Source organism: Colius striatus, unplaced genomic scaffold (genome assembly GCF_028858725.1).
Source record: "Colius striatus isolate bColStr4 unplaced genomic scaffold, bColStr4.1.hap1 scaffold_34, whole genome shotgun sequence".
Lineage (NCBI taxonomy): Eukaryota > Metazoa > Chordata > Aves > Coliiformes > Coliidae > Colius > Colius striatus.
In genome coordinates, this window is record NW_026908518.1 from 1,376,405 (window position 1) to 1,397,828 (window position 21,424).

The 21,424-nt window shown below is 40.7% G+C and overlaps 1 long non-coding RNA gene across 1 annotated transcript; it reads right to left on the reverse strand.

The window, feature by feature from the left end:
• Positions 1-6,048: 6,048 nt before the first annotated feature.
• LOC133629232 (uncharacterized) lies at positions 6,049-9,168 on the reverse strand. Its single transcript, XR_009820985.1, has 3 exons — positions 8,976-9,168; positions 8,145-8,244; positions 6,049-6,156 (listed from the first exon to the last, which is right to left on the reverse strand). It is a non-coding gene; the product is annotated as an uncharacterized LOC133629232 (long non-coding RNA).
• Between the last annotated feature and the right edge of the window lie 12,256 nt (positions 9,169-21,424).

Here is a 21,424-nt window from a genome sequence, read left to right on the forward strand (position 1 = left end):
GTCACACAGCCCTGTTGCAGTGCCCACATGTGCTGTGATGTCACACAGACCTGTTGCAGTGTCCAGACATCCTGTGATGTCACACAGCACTGTTTCAGTGCCCAAATATGCTGTTATATATCAGAGCAGTGATTGAGTTCCCAGATGTCTTGTTATGTCACAGAGCACTGTTGCAGTGCCCAGTGGTGATGTGACATCACAGAACCCATACGTGATGTCACAGAGAACTGTTGCAGCACTCAGAAGTGCAGTGGTGTCACAGTCTCTCTGCAATGCCCAAATGATCTTGGATGTCACACATGTCAGTGCCCAGATGTCCTATGATTTCACAGGAAACTGGTGCAGTGCCCACATGTGCAGTGATGTCATATAGCCCTGTTGCAGTGCCCAGATGTGCTGTTATATATCAAAGCAGTGATTGAGTACCCACATCTGCTGTGATGTCACAGAGCACTGTGACAGTGTCCAGTGGTGATGTGACATCACAGAACCCCACGGCAGTGTCTAGATGTGATGTGATGTCAAACACTCTTGTTGCAGTGTCCAGATGTTCTGTGATGTCACACAGCCCCGTTCCAGTGCCTAGATATGCTATGATGTCACAGAGCAGTGTAGCACTGCCCAGATGTGCTGCAATGTCACACAGCCCTGTTGCAGTTCCCAGATGTGCTGTGATATCACAGAGCACTGTAGCAATGTCCTCTTGTGATATGTTTCAGAGCACTGTTGCAGTGCCCACGTCTGCTGTGATGCCAGAGTGTCTTTTCAGTGCCCAGATACTATGTGAAGTCTCAGAGCACTATTGAAGTGCCCAGATGTGCTGTCATGTCACACATGTGCTGTGATGTCACAGAGCATTGTTGTAGAGTCCAGTGTTGCTGATATATGTAAGAGCAGTGATTGAGTACTCAGATGTAATGTCACAGTGCACTGTAACAGTGCACATCTGTGCAGTGATGTCACAGAGCACTCTTGTAGTACCCAGATGTGCTGTCAGGTCACAGAGCACTGTAACAATGTCCATTTGTGCTGTGATGTCACAGAACACTCTTGCAGTGCCCTGGAGTGCTGTGATGTCACAGAGCACTGTTACAGGGCCCACACATCCTGTGATGTCACAGAGCACTGTTGCAGTGTTCAAATGTGCTGTGATGTCAAACGTCCGTGGAACAGAAAGAACAGGAGCAGTCTGCCCAAAGGGCTTGTGGAGTCTCCTTTCTTGGAGGATTCAGCATAAGCCTGGACACGTTCCTGTGCGACCTGACCTAAGTGAACTTGATTGTGGGGGAGGGGGTTGGTCTAGATGATCTCTAATGGTCCCTTCCAACCCCTACCGTTCTAGGATTCTATGATGTCACACAGCCTGGATGCAGTTCCCACATGTGCTGTGATGTCACAGAGCACTGTTGCAGTGTCCAGATGTGATGTGATGTTATAGAGAACTGTTGCCGTGCCCATGTCTGCTGTGATGTCACACAGCACTGTAGCAGTGCCCAGATAAGCTGTGATGTCACAGTCTCTCTGCAATTGCCACAAGTGTGGCAATGTCACTGAACCCCGTTGCAGTGTCCACGTGTGCTGTGATGTCCCCATGTCTATCAGCCAGCACTGTGTCACATTTGCAGCTGCTTTTGTGTGGGAGTTATCTTCAATCCCACTCACTTGGACTGCTCAGCTCCCATTGAAAAAATAGATGTTGTCGGTTAAGTTATACCACTGCGTATGGGACCTACAAGAAAGCTGGTACGGAGACCGCAACTACAGTGGTAAGTATGTCCCTATGTAGTCTATCAACCAGCACTGTGCCACATTTGCATCTGCTTTCCTGTGGGAGCTATCTCCAATCCCACTCACTTGGACTACTCAGCTCCCAGGGAAAAAATATATGCTGTCAGTTAAGTTATAGCACTGTGTATGGGAGCAACAAGAAAGCAGAAAGGCAGACCTCAGTTACAGTGGTAAGTAGATCTCGGTGTACCCTATCAGCCAGCACTGTGTCACAGTTACAGTTGCTTTCTTGTGGGAGCTATCTTCAATCCCACTCACTTGGACTGCTCAGCGCCCATTGAAAAAATACATGTTGTCGGTGGAAGTTATACCACTGCGTATGGGAGCTACAAGAAAGCAGGAAGGCAGACCCCAGCTACAGTAGTAAGTAGGTCCCCATGCAGTCTATCAGCCAGCACAGTGTCACATTTGCAGCTGCTTTCCTGTGGGAGCTATCTTCAATACCACAGTTTTTATCCTCAGCTCCCATTGAAAAAATACATGTTGTCGGTTAAGTTATACCACTGAGTATGGGAGCTACAAGAAAGCAGGAAGGCAGACTCCACCTATAGTGGTAAGTAGGTCCCATTGCAGTCTATCATCTTGCACTGTGTCACATTTGCAGCTGCTTTCCTGTGGGACTTATCTCCAATCCCATGCACTTGGGCTGCTCAGTTCCCATTGAAAACACACAGGCTGCCAGTAGAAGTTACGCCACTGCGTGTGGGCACTACAAGCAAGTAGGTACACAGACCCCAACTACAGTGGTAAGTAGTTCCCCATGTAGTCTATCAGCCAGCACTGTGTCACATTTCGAGCTGCTTTCCTGTGGCAGTTCTCTCCAATCCCATGCACTTGGCCTGCTCAGCTCCCATTGAAAAATACAGGCTGCCGGTACAAGTTACGCGATTGCGTCTGGGCACTACAAGAAAGCAGGTACACAGACCAAAACTACAGTGGTAAGTAGGTGTGGTAGTTTGAGCCTGGCTGGATGCCAGGTGCCCACCACACCACTCTGTCCCCCACCTCCTCAGCAAGCCAGGGAAGGGGAGAAAATAAGATGGGAATCTCGTGGGTTGAGATAAAAGCAGTTTAATAAAGAAGCAGCAAAGCCGCGCGCGGGAAGCAAAGCAGAAGCAGATAAAGCTGTTCCTCTCCACTTCCCATCAGCAGCGATGTCCGGCCACCTCCCGAGAAGCAGGGCTGCGGTACGCGTAGCGGTTGCTTTGGGAAGGCCAGAAATGAATCTCGCCTCCCCTTCCTGCTCCTCTCCCCCAGTTTATATTACTGAGCTGACATCATATGGTATGGAATATCTCCTTGGTCAGCCTGGGTCAGCTGTCCTGGCCATGGCCCGTGCCAAGATCATGCCCACCCACAGCTATTGGTGAAGGTGGGGGAAGGAGTGCTGGAGGGACAGCCCTGATGCTGTGCGAGCGGTAGTCATAATATTGATATCAACAGTAAGCACAGCACTGCAGGAGCTGCTGTGGAAAATCACTACCGTCCCAGACCCACTACAGACAGTCACAGGAATGCAGACATATTACAAACACTATTGTTTCTGTGTTCAAACGAAACACACAGTCAGTAATATCAATCATGAAAACATCTCCTTAATTGTAGCATTCTTTTTTCATAAAGTGTATGCTCAAAAAACCTTGTAAACTCTTACAAGGGCTCCAAGTTTGCTGCATGTCCAATATGTTCATGTGGCTGCACAGCTTCTGAAGTTGTGTTCTATGTTCTGCATTGTCAGTTCCCAGACCTGTAGGCAAAACCTCAGATTGAACGTCGTATTCCTTGACTGACACCTTAAAGTCTGGAAGCCTGGTAACCCGGACCTTGGATGACAAAACACACCAAGTTGAAACCATAACTCATCAGTAGTCTCTCTCTAACTCTAAGCTGCTCTAAGTAAAACTTTAAACATGTACCCATTTATTGATACCTGTAAGTAATTGGTTTTCTCCCAATGTCCCAGCAGGCACGTTCCCATGTTTAATTCTTCTCCAGATATTGCCATCTTTTTCATCATAATAGTGTCGTACGGAACTCGTAGTTAACTCCATGGAACACAACCAAGAGAGCAACCAAGTAAACAATCCGAGCCCTGATTACACAAGTTACAGCTGAAATACACACCACACAGAATAACTTCCTAGACCAAAATAGAAGAAGAAAACTGCTGGGGGGACACAGTTAGAAAAACTCTAAACAAGAACAAAAGCATGGCAATCAGAAAAAGGCTGAGATGTGCCATATAGAAAAGGAAGCTGCTAAAGAGAATTACTTCCAGTAATTCCCCGTTTCCACTTTATTTTTCATCTGAAATGGACTGAATGGTCAGATGGAAAACAGCATCACACATTCCAAAACACTAACTAACTGTACTCTTGGACAGGACCAAGCAGCCACAAGAGGCACGTCATGATCCTGAGATGGAGGGGTGGCCTTTCTGATGAACTTGTCCAGACAATTAAAAAATAACCAACTCTTTAAGCAAAACTCATCTCTAAGTCAATCTCCTACCAATAAAGTTTGGGGAGAATAGGAGAATGTTCAGAGGAAACACTCACTGCATGGAGGGCTGTTACCTTCTAGTCAGTCTTACCCAGAAGAATATTTGCCAGTGCCTTTATTACAGGCCAGGGAACTGACAGAACAATACAAACATGGCACTGACTGTAATATTTTCATTTCAGCAAAACCTGAAGAGTTGACTCTGAGAAAACCAATAATTAAAACAATTTCATCCCATGGCTGAGATTATTGCCATGAGAAGTTATCTCAGTTTACCACAGAATGGCTGTGGCTGGAATGGCCCTCTGGAGATAATTTCATCCAAACTCCCTGCTCAAGCAGGGACACCTAGAATCATGTGCCCAGGACCACATGCTGGTTGCTTCTGCTTATTTCCAAGGACAGAGACTCTACAGTCTCTGAGAAACCTGTTCCAGGGGTCAGACGCCACCACAGTAAATTATCCAACAGTATTACCTGAATACCGTGTGGAATCAAATTGAACTTGGAACGCACAGAAGCAAAGAAAAGAACAGGTGCTCTTGGTAAAGGAGTTTAGATACAAATATTTTGTAATGCTGCAATTCTATACCTCCCATTGGGTCAATCCCAGTTGTGTTTCCCAAGGTCAGTACTACTTTTGCTTTGTGTAGTTCTCCTTTAACTGTTTGATGAATAGAATTAGTTACCTAAGGAAAAAAAGTCACTGCACTTGAGGTGAATTCCAACTTAACTTTACAATAACTGCAATGAAACAAATCTTCCAAGCTTAAACATGACACGAGTATTAAACAAATAAAACCAGATTTTGTTACTCATTAAGGAAGGAGCTTCCTGAATGGGACAGTATTCAAACACAGTTTCATTTACAGAGGCTACCCTTCCCCCGTTGAATCCCCACAGATGCAAAAGCAGCAGTAACGTTTTCTGGAAGAAGATACTGAATTCAGAAGAATTGAAGAAAAAAAATCGCATAAATCTCACTTGATTTTGCAGGAAAACAAACCAAGAAAGCTGACTTCTCAGAATCTGGCCAATAGTAGATATTTCTTGTCAATACTAATGAGGAGTTAAATTTGAAAACTAAGTTTGCAGTTCATTACTGCTTTCTTACAGAAAATAACACACAAAGAGAAATAAAAGAACATGCCATTGAAAATCTGATAAATATTACCTTTGGGTTCCACTCCAGTTCATTACCAATGGGTGTCACTCTACAAATTCCCCAGCCTGAGGTGGCAGACACTGAAACTTGGCAGGTGAGGGAAGCAGCTGGTAACTTTGGACTTGACATGTTCTGCCTTCATCTATATAGTTAATTTTGACACTACAGAACATATTTTCCTTCTCTTTTGGGGAAATATCTAGCACCTGAGCCCTTCAGAGTTGGAGAGGAAACAAAGAATTATTATAGTTGTAAAGTTTCTTCACCCCCTTGTGTCTAAAAAAGATTAAACTTTCACAGCACAATGTTCAGTGGTGTGTATGTGGAGCCATTCTGGCTTCCCTTCAGCACAGGCAGCATGTGAGAGCTTTTTAAAGAACAATTTGTACAGCAGAGATTTTTTTGCTAGTTTTCATGGTGGGTTAACTTTAACTTAGCAGTAAAAGTTCTAAATTACTTTGTATTAAAAAGTGCACATGAATAATTTAAACCAAAAAAAATCCACATTTTTACCTGTGAACAACTGTTTTCTGACACAAACCATGAAATGCCAGCTTCTCCACATTTTTAACAGCAATCTTATTACCAGGTTCCTTAAAATACCCATTAATTCCTTCAGCAAGAATTGTATATTGGTCCTTCTGCTGATCTACTCTTCGACCAAAGCAGTTTGTTGCATTTACAACGTGGAGAGGCAGAATCTGAAAGCATAAAATACGTTATAAAGACAACTGATGGTTTCTTAAGTTAATGAGACGTTTTCATGTTGAAGGTGACCTACCTCTTTCCAGCCTAAAGAGATGACAAATACTGCTGTACACATGCATTTCAGAAGATGATGACCTCTTATTACTCCAAAGATTAGGAATAATCCTGAATGAATGAATCCTTATGAATGGTAACTGTCCATAGCCCAGTCCAGACTGGACACAAGTTTATAGAGCAAGATCTATAGGTCTTGGTGGTATTCCACTTAAATGAACACTAGTGAACTACAGTATTACCTGTCAAGCTACTAACCACTAAGGCATTTCACATCATCCAAGCTTAATTTTAAGTGGTCTCCAACCTTACAATGAGATTTAGAAGAACTGACTGGGGAAGCGTGACGCCTTCCCTCTTTTTGCACGGAAAATGCTTGACATAAGCTATCAAGAACACCAATTCACAAAATGCTGGGTGCATTTCATCCAAAGGCTCATGCTAGGCACAAGTACTGAGATACAGCTGAGTGTATGAGGCCAGACAGAAAAGAAGACCAGAAAGGTAATTTCCACTTACTAAAACCCTAAAACTCTCACAGTGCAACTAGAGATTCTTAAAGGAAAGCAACATGATACCGAGTTCTAAACAAAAGAGACAGTGAACACTTATCCAATTGACAACTGATTTGTAAGACATATATCCAGGCTCTGCAGTCAGCAGAAGCAGAACTAGATGAGGAAAGAGGCCACAACTGCTGTCTTGAGTGCACAAAAGGGAAGTACAAGTTTATAACAGGAGTATTATGAAATCTGTCCAGGTTTCAAGCACTCAAACTGTATCTATAGGTTATCAACGAGTTTCAACTACCAGCTGCCAACAAAAGCTTCTTTATTAGGCAGAAATGGAGTGACACCAAGGAATCCACCCAGTTTTTATTGTCTATTCTCACAACCTATGATTTTTGGGAATGGGGAACACCCATTGATTGCATGACTTGAGCGCACCTGAATTCTAGCAAAAGACAGGACAGGAAGAAAGTGTAAGCAGCTCATCCAAAAAGGAAAGCACCCAGCAGTTCTCAGATCCAAGCACTAACCTTGAAAGGAAGCACCAGTGTCTACACATCTACCCTCAGCAATCATTATCCAAGGTGGAGATGAGACAGACTCTACAGTACTGCTGTACAGGAAGACTATCTAGTAAAGTCGGGACTGAAAAGCCAAGTGAAGGGAGTTTTGACATACAAATTGTTACTGAGATGTGAAGAGCCACTATAGCAAAGTCAAACCAGTAACCAGGAAGGTTTCATGACTATTTAACTACTAAAAATGGCAGTGTGAATGTAACAGGATTCTATCAAAACTGTTTTCAAAACCACAATGACACCTTAGTAGGAAGCAACTGCTCCATCTAGAAGAGAGAATTTATATCCCATGTCTATGGACAGTGCAAATAGAGAAAATATTTGGTTCAATTGACAAGGCCAGAATATACTCATTTTTCAGGAAGTCTGCATCAACATGACAGAGAAGGAAAAATCCTCCCTTCAACTCTTGTTAAACAGGCATGATCTTCCACTGCAATGTTTCTTCACTCCAGAGGATTGTGTTTGCTCTACTACAAAAATAATGACATTTACAGGACCTTTAATCTTTGCCTATTTTGGTTTATGTTCTAAATAGATAGAGGAAAGGAATAAACAGAACAAATGCCCTCTTCCCATAGAACATGAGCCTCCAATGCAGGAGAAAACCTAAGGTAAACTCAGAACCACCTACAAAACAATTTTAGGTCAAGCTAAAGATTAAGGGAAAATCTGACACACACTTAAGCAACAGAGAAACTAAAAAAGCTAAAAATCTCCCAAATACCCAAGAGATGTGGGATATGTACTACATTAACATGAAGGTAATATGCTAAGGAGGTATTTAAGATGTGTTCCTGGTACACCAAACCAAGGGAAAAAGCAATAACTGTAACTTACCATCAGATATCCAGGTGTTTGTGTCACTGTATCTGGGATATGCTGGGGCACGTCTCTTTGTAAATTAACTTGACGACGATCCAGACACACTGTTCTGTTTCTACATATTTAAAAACTGGTTTTAGAACAAAGCCCTTTTACTTGTAAACTATTTTTGATGTGGCTTACAACATCTTTTCACACTAACATTTCATCAGCCCTCAGTATTCAATTTCTGTTTCAAGTAGCACCAATGACTGGAGATTAGACAGAAGTGGCCAAAAAGCTCCTGTTGGACAAGTTTATACAACAAAACCAAAAATCACCAGGAAACTAGTTCCAGAATAAAACAAATACTAACACTGAATTTTGTGTTACTTGCAACAAGGGTCATCCACACTAGAAGGAACATATGAGGGCTTCATCCAAGGCCCTGTTAGAATCCAGTTAGACACAGCTCAGAGAAGTCATCTACTTACCTAATCTGGAGGGACAGAAGAGAACAGAGGAGAGAGCAAAGCATAAGCCTTGGGCAATTATGGGCTAGAATACTAATAAAAAGAGCCTGAAGTTCCCTCAAGAACACTTGGGCAGGAATGATAATTATGATATCCCGTCAGGCTACATGAGATTTGTCTCCAGAAAATGTTGGTATTTTGATTTTCGTAGCAGTACCTAAGAAGAGTGAAACTGATGCAAACGTAACCACAAGAAAAAGAGTCATGAGCAAAAAATGGTTTCATGAAAGTATCCAACAGGAAAATTGAGCAAGAAAAAAGAAGCAGCATCATTGAGGCATATACCACCTTCCTACACCAGTACGGGTGGTAAGAAAGCTTGGCAATTCCTTACCTGCAAGCCCCAAATGTTTTAAGATGGGTACACAGTGGCCTTGACAATTTCTGGTATTCTTCATCTTTTAGCACCTTGGCAGTCAAACCAGGCAGTTCTGGGGGAACTTCAGCTTCTGCCTGCTGCAAATAGCGGAGGATCCCAAGTGCATCACACTCGTTTTCTGTTAACAGAACGACTGACTTTGCCTTTGTGATCTCTTGGTCTACAGAAGAATCCTAAAACAAATACACACGTATTTTTAACAGCTTCTGTGTATCCACTACTTTGTGATCAAATGCACTATTAACCTGGTAACGGTTTGTCAAACCTTTATCGCATTACAGAAGTTGTCAGGCATGCTGTGTACACGATGAGCAAAGATTCTTGGAGAGGAAAACTGAAATGTGTCACACAAGTGGCATCTGTAACTTCCAAAGACTGCATGCATTCATCTGTTAAAGCTAAGCACACGGTTTATACACACTTGTAAGTGTACTACTCGAAGCATGTGAAGTGTGACATCACTTTAACAGTGGCTGTTTCCATCTCTCCATCCACTGATTTAAGCATTAAGAAAAAAGGTCCTTCCCAAACCACTTTGTCATGGTTTGCCATGACAGCCTTTTCTGGTGAGAGGGAAGGGGCTGTAAAGATGGCTCCTGGAAGAAGCTGCTCGCAGCTCTCCCCAGCTCTGAGCCAGACCCACTGCTGGGGCTGAGCCAATGAGACACCTCCACCATCACTTTGTAACAAGAAGCCTGAAGAGGAGGTTCGTTCACTGTCCATACAAGGCTGTACAACCTAAAGGTGGATACAAACCAGAGGGCTGGTAATTCATGTAATCTAGACATGCTTTACTGTGTGTTTCTTCTTTTAAGAAGCACGAAGCGTTGTTATATGCCAAAGAACATTGGTACATCGTAAATCTTCTGTTAAACTTATAATGTACAATATACAATTCTCACACAGGGTGTGAATTTCTGACAGCTTCCAGAAGCAAAATTAAAACCCATCACAATCAAAATCTCACATCGCTATTTTCTTATACGTGTGATTTTTGATGATTTGTCAGTGTTGAAGTTTCTCACTGAAGTACCACTGAAGAAGTTTCACACTCCATAAGCACAGTGCACTACCTCAGATAGTCTTAAACAAAAGCCCCAAAACATGGACATTTGCAGTGCTGCCAAATCACTAGACTTTTCACAAAAAGTGATGTTTTTCCAGTTTCATGTCATGCTCAGAATGTCTGGTCTTAGAGACTTCCCAACATTTTCAATCCCCAAATGATTATGTTTTGAGTCATTGAAGAATTCAGATCATACTTGTAACATTTTATACAATTCTTCAGCTCTATACCACACTGACTGGAAGTTCCATGAGAAGACACCTCAGGATATACAGTAGCTTTCTCAAAATATTAGGTCAAATTAATTTCTGCACTGTGTGGCACAGAGCAGTCAAACAAGCATTTTACTAGCTCTGTCTTTGGAAAACTCACTTGTAGTTCTGCCACTCAATCAACAACCACAAAAACATTCGGAACATTCTGGTCACAAACAACTAAGACAGCCTACATTGCATTCAAGTGTCATTAAGACGACAGAAGTATTCTTACTTCCTCAGATTTTCACACTTTTAGCTGCTTCTTTGTTCTGCCCAAGTATTAACAACATTGGATGAAGCTGTCTGGAGCATCTCTGGTATATTTTCAGTAGCTCAAAAACAAGTTGTGCCTCCTTCCACCCAGGACACAAGATAAGTGCTAGTGGCTAGGTGTGTATGTACAAAAGAGTTACAGTAGAGCATGAGACAACTGTTTAGAATCTTAGTCATTGTACTATTTCAGAATTTAGGGCAAAACTAAAATGCGCAAAACAGGCCTTTCAATGCTTCAAACAGAAGCTTTTAACACCACATCACCTCTTAAATGCAGATGGTACAGGCCCGAGGAACCGTGCACCAAGCTGGAGACAAATGGATGTGCAGCAACACACGGTGAAAGGTCCAAAAGTTTCATAGAAGCAGAAACATCTTGTCTTACTTGGAGCTGTGTGAGCCAGTTTCAGTGGTCCCTTACAGCCTCAGTGAGTCTATGTTTCTGTGATCTAATGCATTAGAAAATGAATGACAATGTTTTAAAAATCAAACCAGACATTTCCATTTCACTATGTAACAGCCCCTGAAAAATCAAGCTTCATCGAGTATCAAAGTGATATGACATTAACCACTTGCTAGATATTACTTGATAAATAAGTTACAGACTCCCACACTCATGCAGTCCATCTCTGTCAATGTCTAAGCACATGGCCTAAATAACCTGGGAAGCATACTCTAAGATGACATCAGATGCACCCATTCTCAACATGCACTACCTTTTGGATCATTCATTGACATTTGCACCTTAGAACACAAAACCTGCAGTACTCTAATATATACATCCTCCACTCCTGTTTCTCAAGGTTTGTAGCAACTGCTCGACTGCAAAAGTGTAAGAACTGGTGGAATATACAAGAAAGGATTATTTCCCTGACATGAGATGGCAACTACATCACATCCTTGAGCTATTGGTGGCCAACAGTAAGATTCAGTGGAGTTAGGGCCTAAAACTTTTTTCCAAGTAAGTTCCTACAGAAAGAGAAATAAAGAGTTCTACCTGAAAATCGTGTGCTTGAAACACCAACAAGGCAACACAAAGCACTGAGCAATTTAAAAGCCTTAGACCCACTGCATAATACATTTCCTTAACACACAATATGATAAGAGTTCTTCTGGGATGAGGAGTTAAATTCTTACATCCAATTCAAATGCCATCATTTGTAGCAGTGGTTGATAGATCAGATGAAACTGTACAATTCTACAGTCTCTCTGAAGCATAATTTACTCAACCATATGAACAACCTCCTACACATTCCTCAATCAAAATTAGCTACTATAATATTTAGTATCTGAAAGTTAAGGTATGATACTAGTCTTAAAAATACTAAATGTAATGTATTACGTTAGCATTACCCTTTCCAGATCTTCAAGAAGTGGTGCTGTTTCCAGAATTGATGGTGGCTTCATTTTCTTGCCAAGAAAGACAAAGTTTCTTTCTTCAAGATTTTGAAAACTCTGAAGCCATATGAAATAGATGACAAAGGCAATACTTAGTAGATGGGTTTGAGCTTACATCCAACTTAAAAACTATTTTTTTTGAGAAGAATTAGCCAAAGAAATGTAAACACAAATGAAGTACAACTCACACACACGTCACACAGAACAGTGCTGAGACTCCTACTGTCCCCTGACTTGGCCATTGCCTCTGTTTCTTGCTTTTTTTCTTTTTGTCTCTTCCCCTGCATTTTTTTTTGCCCTTCATATTTTCACAGAGGCACCACCAACTTTGCTGGCTTGCTGACCTTTGGTCTGGTCTTGTTGCTGATGGGGCTGGATTCAGTCCCTGATGTCCCTCCACAGAGTCCCTCCACAAAGACCACTCTTGTAGCCTCAACACTACCCACACCTTCCACATATATGACACACGTTTGCAGAGGTTAAATGGAAGTTATATCCTGGAATTACCTGTTGCTCATTTTCAGTTCTATGTGTCTTCAAAGGATCAGAATTTAAGCACTGCTGAAGCCTGAGAAATATACAAATATTAAATTCAATGGAAATGCAAAAGGAAAGTGTAATCGATAAATATCACCAATATTTCTAAAATGGCACGAAACAGTTCACCTACAAAATATCTCTGATGTATTACCTGTGCCAACAAAAACCCTCAAATATGACAGAAGAAATCAAAAAGGACCATTTTGGATGTAAAATTTACTATTAGGTTTTAGGTATCTGAAAATAACCCGAAGGTTTTTTTAACCAAGACAATTGGTGGGTTCCTCAACTTCAGAAGAAAATCAGATGGGACTGCAGGAAAAAGGTGTCTTAAAGTTGCAAAAACATGAAACAATGTATCTTTGCAACAGTTAAAACTTGAATTAAAAACACCCCTCAGGTTGTTTACATATGCAGCAAGTGATTTGCAGCATAATAAAAGCCTTGCACAAGTCAACTCAGTCAGATTTCATTCAGCTGGAAAACTTTATCAATCACACTAAGAATAAAAGAAGGCAACTGAATATGCTGAGTGTGCAGAAACGTACTGCCTCATCACAGCCTTGTTTAGAAAGAATTGCTATTTTTACTGTGGTCTGGATAAGTAGCAGCAGCTTCTAATGACCTCCTTCCCCAATACCATGTGCACACATCTTGTCTTACCCTCTGCCCTTTTAGCTGTCTAAGAAGAGTAACTGGAAACATACTACAGCTCCTAATTATCTGACTACACAATTGGTTCAAATATGTAACATACTGTACCATACCTGTCTGTGTGAAGTGCTGGATTTTCCTTGAAAGGCAATCCTGGGATTGTTTTGACAATCTATCAAGAAAAGACAAACCCTTTTCTGGCAGTAAAATACTGTTTAAGAGCAACATTTTAGAAAAAAAAGATTACTGAGCTCAAGGTGGTTTTCTTACCTAACCGAATTTTCTTCATTAAGAATCAAGCATGCAACAAGAACATCAACCACACAGGAGAATCAGTTCATGTTCACAGCTCAAGCTATAGCTTCTGGCAGCTCTTTCTTTGAAGAATCTGCCCCTGTATTCCCCCAACAACTACCAAAAGCTGGCCACACAAAACCACTACACATCTTCACAGCACTAGAGCAAGTGAGCACAAAAGGAGACACAACCTGTTCAAAGTCCATCGTTGCAATCTAAAAAACCAAAACCACCAGAACCACAAACTTGAAGGACAACGTTCTCTTTTAACTAGATCAAGAGTTAGTCCCAGATTTGTTACAGAAAAGGACGTGATAGTTGACTACAGTATTCCTAATCTGCCTTACAGATGCTTAACTTAATTCATTTTGACATTTGAATAGAAAATCTAACACTTACAGATGTGGTAGTTTCACTGTCATCTGTGTTGGAGCTTTGTCATGTCTTTTCATGAACAGAACCAGATACAGCAAGATCTAGAAAGACAATTTTAAAAGATGCAGAAACACGTTTGTGATTATCTGAATCTATGAAAGGCCAGTGTTTTTACAGTTGGTTGCAACTGACTTCTTTCTCTGCTTGTCTCATTTTCTAATGGCAAAGAGAACAACCAAAAGACAGTTGTATTTACATAAAGATATGCAAATGAACCGAGTGAACAAGGACAGAGGATATTTATAGTGATTCCAGTCTGTTTTAAACAAGACAACTCACAGAAAACATTCAAGTTACCTCTGTGTAGAGAAATCCCTCTAAACTCAAATCAAACAGTAAGGTATCACTGATCAATGCTACAAGTTATTTCAACAGTATCTAATGCTTTTCAGCATATCAACAAATGACCCTGCAACTCACCCTTTGTCTTATCAAGCACAAAATGCTTTAGAATATTCCTGCATCTGCTGATTTGATTGCTCTTTGTAAAGTCTGATACATAGGCAGTGTTTGTTAGGATACCATTTGTTCCACTTGTTGGATTCCAACTGATACAGTAGTTCAATATATCCAGGTAAAGACAAACGATGCACTGCATGAATGATTGCTGCCAACACACACGGTTCCCACTTGTTTCAGGATCTGTTGATACCTTCTGCTGGAGCAGCACTGTCCTCAAATCAAGTGCAGGATTAACAACTTTCATTGGAAGAGAGTCAAGATTTAATGATGTTTGGGTCTCCCGATAATCTGCTGAACTCACTGCATTCTCTTCAGCTTGCTCAAAATGAGCAAAGCTGCTTAAGACGAGATCATCATTAATGCATACCTAAAAAAGCCAAGTATTTGACTGACCAGAATCAACAAGCAAGTCACCATCACATACTGCTTTAGAATTTATTTGAAGCTGGAGACAACAGGAAGACATATGCAGTATGTACAAATGCTTTCTGAAGAGTACTCATTCCAGGGCAGGAAAGTTGGTCATATCTTCCTCTATGTTCTCCAAACAGGTGTTACTTACCAGTTTCATGCTTTTGCCTAAAATTCTGTGCTCAGTTTTCTATGAGCTTTAAACATTTTTAGAAAAACTATCTTAGTTTTATGTCCCTTTGATTCAGAGTGCATCCAAACCTGGCAGGAAAAAACAATATTCAACTTCAAAGTTCTTACTGGCTCAGAGAGAAGTGACACTTGCCAACTGTGATTCTGAACAGAGAAGGTATTCAAATTAAGATGTAATCCAAGTTATTGTCTACAGTGAACACCACAGCTCTAATGTTAAAATTCTTGGTAAAATACTCCAAATGGCAGCAGTTTTCAAACACATTTATTTTTGTCTACTAGGCAGCTGCTTAAGTCTGACAGTAGCTGCAGCAGAGATTTAGCAGGAGTTATGCACTTTGGTAAGTGCAACGAGCTTTCTTCCTTTCTCCCAACTGTTTGGGAATTCAGCCTTATGCACATATGAACTTGTATTTATTTTCATAACACCATGCAACCGCCTTCTTGAAATATCTTTAAGTGTATCACAAAGAAGGACAAGAGTACAGTAAATTCACATAGTTGTTCATCTGAAGTACTTGGGGGACTTCATTTGCTTGTCAATACCTTCCAAAGCGGTTCACAAGTTTCCACCTCACAGAATTCATTCCAAAGTTCACAAACAACAGATTTAGAAAATAAATCTTCTAATAAGTTAATGATTGCACTTCTACTGTATATGGCAAATTACAAAATTCGCTTGCAAATAACACTTTTCGGTCTTAAATTTGTCACAAAGTTATAACTTCTACAGCAGAGTGAACAAAGAGGTTTGTAGAGATAAAAATATCTTACCTTTTCCCCTTTTATTGTCACATAAAGGAAAACATCAGATGTGGTATCTCCTACAGCACATACTTTGGCTGTCATCTGGGTAGCTGCTAAACAGAGTTATAAATACAGGAACAAGGAAAAAGATTAAACTCATACAAAATTATCAGTATTTGTCACTTCCACCTTTTGACACAGACAAAAACAGAAATCACAATTAGATGTGTACACTATCTCTTTAGAGAAGCTACTACAACTGTTGTAACTTTTAAATGAAATAAGAAAGTAACAGGGCAATAAGAAGGGTTACAAAAATGAAGTTCTCCTTAGTCTTTGAAGGAAAATTGAGAGACAAAACAGATTAATGACTTCCACACACAAACTAGTCCTAGTTCTACACTAAAAATCTTTGTCAGAGTCTAAAAGATGAGCTATTCTGTAGTACAAATGCATACTTCCCAAGCTTGACCTTTACTTTTCTTGAAAGAAGTTTTATTTGTACGTGTGTATAGCTTAGTTAGGCTCTTCATCCAAGCAAACACAGCTGATGAAGTCCACGAGTCAACTGTGAAGCACTGCTTCTGCAGACACTAAGGATGTGCCAGCAATGAAAAAAAATTATCACTGCTTACAGTACAGTCTGGGAAATGAAATTCAGTGTTATTACTGCTTCTATAGGAACCTTTCCCTTTACTCTGCATGGTGACACACAGCTGGGTGTGGGGAAAAAATAAGTAAATCACGAGAAGCATTGCTTACTGGTTACCTTGGGGAGTTGATCAGCCTAAAGACCCTTTCTCATTTTCATAAACTCATCGTCTCCTCCCCAAATACAAGTATAGAAAACTCCACATAAAAGGTAAGTAAATGGGCAGGTAGTTTTTCAGGTAGAAGAATATAACTCAAGATTAGGATACCTCAGTGAAGAGTTGCTTTTCTAGTAAGATCAAAAGCTACCACAGAAAGACTGGATGAGCCACTGAAACTTCAAGTATGGGAAAAGACAAGAAGAGATTAAAGAGAAAGCAGTTCTGGACAATAAAGTGACTGCTTAGAGCTCAATCTATTTTTTAACATGTGTAACAAAGATACTCCTCTTTTGACTGCTGCTTACATCCTCGTCAAACAACAACTGACAGGGTAAATCCGTAAGCCAGATTGTGACGTCTCCATACAAAACTACAACAATACATTTGTGATGCTGAATCAAAGATTCAGGTCAAATAGACAGAAAGGCTTCATTGTCCAAAACAACTGTTACATGAGTCCTACATTATTTAGCCTATCCAAGAGCCAGATACCCTCTAGTCAACTGTCAAAATTGATGCAGCATGGAAGCCCACAGTACTCAACATGCAGCTCCACAAGTGTTTTTGCCTTAGTCCACACAGAAACCACTAATGTAGCTTCTTTCTGTATTTTTAACATACAACATTCTTAAATAAATACAAAATACAAGCACTACAATTCTCCAACGGTTTCTTTTTCCCAAAACAGAAATACCAATGGCCATTTTGGCAGCACGTTTTATTTACCTTTGAGAAGGTTTTGAAAATACTGAGTAGCAGCACTATCCCATCTTTTAGCTGCTCTAGGAAAATAAACACAACCAACCATCCTACCTCAACAAAAACTAACAACTTTGGAAAAAGCTTTGGATACATGTCAAGAGATTACTTCAAGTCATGATAAATCTTAAGAAAGGCACCAATGAGACATAACAAAGGATTAAAACAGGTCAATAATAAAACTGGAATCACTAAGGAAGAAACATTCATTAATCACTAATCGGTTCTGTTTAAGAACTGCTCTTCTGAAACAGGTTTTGTAACCCCATTTCCTACCTTCTTCTTGAAACACAATCTCTTCTAAAAATAACTGATGTAACAAGACTTCATGCTTAGGAAACTTACTAATACAGTTATTAAACTCTACTTACACTGTTCCTGCAGTACTTCCACAGAAGTGGACATGCAGTGTCACTGGCTGTGTGCGATACAGTCTACATTTCTTTGCTCTATATGGGATCCACATGAATGCTTCCAGTGCCACCTGAATGCTTAAAAACAAAGCAGAAATAATCTCCTGTTACAAAGTAGATTTTATTCTTCAAAAGTCATTGGTCTCATATACATTCTTCCATTGTCTGCTGTCTGACAATACAGTTCTTCCAGAAGTTTAGCTCCCACTGTCATACATCCTGGAATCATCATTTTTCTCTCCAAGAGAGGTGCTACCAGGAGCAATTAATCTATAGATTTGCTCCAGGTATGAACATACTTCCTATTTAGAATCGTAGAATCATAGAGTGGCAGGGTCGGAAGGGACCTTTAGACATCATCTAGTCCAACCCCCCTGCAGAAGCAGCTTCCCCTAGATCAGACTAGACTTTACCTAGGCTTTACTTAGACTTCTTATGGCATCCTAGTCTTCTTAGACTAGACTTCACCTAGACTTTACTTAAAGTCTTTCTGATCTTTTGCCATAAAATCTGAAGTATTTTCATGGCACTTAGCCCTCATACTACTACTACATATAGCACCTGGCACCATTTATTCCCCTCTACAATAATTACTGCTGTGAGAAACCAGGTATCATTAATACCAGCAAGAAGCAATCCTGATAAATACACTAATGTGCATTTGTACTCACTTTCCTAGAAATAACTTATTCTTTGTACAGCTATCACCAGAGTGTTAATTTACCTTTTACACTTGATTTCACCTGAGACATTTCACAACCAGCAAAACACCTTGTGCAGCAAGATTTTAAGATCCATATAACTATCATTTTTGTTTAAATTTTTCTTTTGCAATTAAAAAACACCACTGGTTTACTTCTGGATGATCATATTTTAAACCTGAGGCATTGTCAACCTGGTTTCCAATACATCCAATTTAAAAACATTGTTTAACTTGAGATTTATTTTAAAATAAGCTTCATTTGCAGAATATTGAAAAAAATGGTAAAGCTTCTTGTACTCACAGCTGCATACTTTATTAGAGAAACTAACCTTAAATGTAGCTAAAAAGTCAGAACAGTTATTCTGCAAACAGTATTTCTCAAGATTTCAGGAACTGCCGGTCTCACAGTGGTTTTATTTACAACTAGGACCCTGTAAAAACTCTTTTTCTTTGCAGTATGTCAAGACAGACTGACAGCTCTTAGCAAACAAGCCAGTAAACTGCAGTGGGGAAAAGATCCACAGAACAAGACTGGTTTGCATGCACACTTGCAATGGTCTGTTACATGGCTAGAAGTTTCTCGTGGACTCGAGCCACACCTCAATTAAACCAAAGCCTTGCTACTACCAATCTTAAGAAGCCTTCAGCAGTATTTGTATGCATCAACTAATGAAAAACTGTCAAAATAATCCAAACACACACTTATCTGACTTAACAAAAATATATTTGGCATAATCCACAAGGAAACATTGTGTTTGATAATGATCTGTACAGCGTATGATTGACTTAATAACTGCTCTACACCAGCACTTGTGCTCTCCACTGAAAACCACACAAACCTGAAAGAGAAAGAACAAGACCGTACGTTCTTCTAAATGGAGTGAATTACACTCAGGTTTGTTTAGAAGCGAGACTACAGTACTGATTATACGGCCTCAACCTGCTTTTAAAACACAGGCATTACAACTTATGCAGTTCTGAAGGTTACAGATAGGAAGACACAACTCACACTGATACCATGAGCTGTTTTTATACATGACAATTTTGTTTTGTAAAAGCATCCTGGATCCTTCAGCCCCAAACCAATGCAAAGACTCTTGCTATCTACACAACAGAACGGTGCTTTTACCTGTCCTCCTTCTACCGTGACTGGTTTTACCTCATCCACATCTTTGTAAGGTGTGTGGTAGAGCTGATTCATTGCAGCAGTCAGGTTTTTATATTCTATTTCATCGACTGTGTAAGGCTCACATCCTTTCATAGAAGCAACCCGGACTTTCAACCTAGGGCAAGGAGTAGATAACAAAACCAGGTAATATTAGACTTAAAAACATCCCTTTATTTGAGCAGAAGCTATCTGAGTAGCAAATCTAAAAACAAAACTTAATCTTTAGTGAGGCCCGTTAAAAAGTACTGGGGCTGGATACTGAGCATACAGAATGTCAACAAGCAAAACAGCTTTCAACTTCAAGTCATTAGGTCATTAAATGACTTCTCAGCTTTCGAGTTTCTTCAGCACTGTAATTAATGGCACATACAATCTAAAAGGTATTGCTATTATCTAAACAATTTGTTAAACCAAACACTGTGTAAAGTTCAGAGACATAAGGCTTCCCTATTGTTTTCAAGAACTATGTATGAAAACACAGAACACACAACAAACCCCATCAACGGGCTTTTCTTCATGCTCAAGAGTCTACAGGACAGTTGCTTTCTTTATAATAGAGTCATAGCTTTCTGCTTAGCCTTTGTAACCAGTTCTATCCCAGTCTCTCCTCTGATCTGGGTCTCCTGCTCTTAGGGGTTAATCCCAGTTCAACACCACACAGCTGCTTCCTAACTCTCCTGCAGTGGGATGATTAACAGAACTGGAAGGATTAAAGTGAGAAAACTCCTAGGTTGATGGGTGAAATAGGTAAACAAGGGGCAAAACAAAAGCTAGGTGTAGAAGCAAAGCAAAATGAGGAATACATCGTTTCCCATTGGTTGCCAGATGTTTATGCATCTCCTGGAAGGCTTCAGGGTGTATTAACACTGACTTGGGAACGTCTCTACTTATTGAATTTGGCTTCCCCTTTTCTCCTCCTTCCCCACAGGTTTTATTGCTGAGAACAACATCCTATGGTATGGAACGTCCCTTGGGCAGTTGGGGTTAGCTATCCTAGCTATATTCTGGGAAAGGGACTTTTCCCTGATGCCTTGTGGAACTGAGTAGAATCCAGCACTATACTGCACTGTATTTAAGATTACGTTGCACAGCTTCCAGTTTCGATTTTAGCTGCATCCCTACTGACCACTGTTGAGATTAAACAAGTATAAACACCTCTAACACATAAAAAGAGATACCAGCACATCTATGTGAGAAACAAAACAAGCTTCCTCGTGAAAGACTCGGGTCAGACTCTGCAGGGAAGCACTTGTATGAAGCGTTCTTGCAAGAGCGGTGTCCTAGCCAGCAGCACACCTGACAGGTACAACATTCGGCTCCTTATTCCCTATCCAGGGGCCCTCCCTTGTTTCCCCACTGATCAGGTACTCCAAGGTTTACAACTTCTCCAGGCACCTACAATCCCCTCAGGGGATGGCTGGTTTTTGTACATTATGACCCATTCCCCACAGGCCTGAGATTTAAAACTCTAGTTAACGCTACAAACAAGCAGGTAACTGTCCTATGGCCAGTGCACTGATTTACACCACACAGACACAGACAGCAGTCGAAACTCCTTGTCTTAAGTTCTAATTCTGCAAAAGCAACATCAATATCTTACACCTGGGGCATCATGGCAAGGGGACGTCCCCTCCCCCCCCAAAAAACACCACCCCCCAAGCCACGAGGCAAAAAGCAAAGGGCACAAACCTCCCCAAATGACCCAAGACGCCCCCAAATGAACCCCAACCCCTCCAAATGAGCCTAAAATCCCCCCAAATGAGCCCAAAACCCGCCTAAATGAACCTGAAACCTCCTCAAATGACCCAAAACCCCCC